Raw genomic sequence first — 1,167 nt, forward strand, 5'->3', positions numbered from 1 at the left:
TATAATATAACCATCATATGGTAAAAGTGTATATGTGTTGCTATTGGTGTATAGGTGTATAAAATACATATGTAGACACCCACACACACACGCGCGCGCGCGCACTTACACACACAAACCCACACACATGTATATACATACAATACCACATTTTATAATAATGAATGGGTATTACTATTACTATAAAATGGGGTATTGTCTTTTTATATATATATATATATATATATATATATATATATATACATATATATATATATATATATATATATATATATATATATATATATATATATATATATATATATATGATGTATTTATATATAACCTATATATTGGAGGGGTCCGGAGATGGTTATGACGTCACTGCTGACGTTGGTCTGGGCGTTTGTGGCATTTACCTTCAACTTCATGTGGTGGCTGCTAAAGTTCGTCTGCTGCATTCGAGATTTGATGTCGTGAATGATGCAGGTGTTAGATTGGTGGATTGGTGTCGATGATGATGAGGATGATGATGATGAGGAGGAAGATGAGGATGATGATGAAGAGGAGGGTGATGATGATGAATATTGTTTCCTTTCACTGCAAATGCTGCTATTATCATCACTATTTTCTGTTGAAGACGATGACGATGATGATGAAGATGATGGTGACGACGATGACGAAGCAGATCTGCACAACCTCCAGTCCCATTGGTGAACAGTTGCCACTTGGCAGAGTGTGTAACCATCGTCATCGTCGTCGTCCTCTCCTTTCTCAGCATCTCTATCAAGCATGTAAGGGCATAATTTCTACAACAATCCCAGCAGAAACACCAGAAGTCAGTCATTCGTTTCATTTTCGTTGTTCACAAACTATTTATTTAGTATATATTTAGTACTAAAATCTGATAAGTTCTAACGCATATATCATCATCAGAATCTCAAAAAAATAACGGATGAAATCTATTTAAAATTGTAATAAACAAATGTATAAACCTGCAAACATGAAAACATGAAACTTGTGAACAATTGAAAACGACAAACGTGTGAACATAACACATATGCTACGCAGTGACGAACAAATCTTACTTGTAAACGTTTATTAAACGTCACATCAACGTGTAAAATTTAAAACAAGTAGACACGCAAACAAACAAACAGCACATAAAAACGTGAACACACAAACAAG

The sequence above is a fragment of the Helobdella robusta genome, assembly GCF_000326865.2.
Source record: "Helobdella robusta unplaced genomic scaffold HELROscaffold_16, whole genome shotgun sequence".
NCBI lineage: Eukaryota > Metazoa > Annelida > Clitellata > Rhynchobdellida > Glossiphoniidae > Helobdella > Helobdella robusta.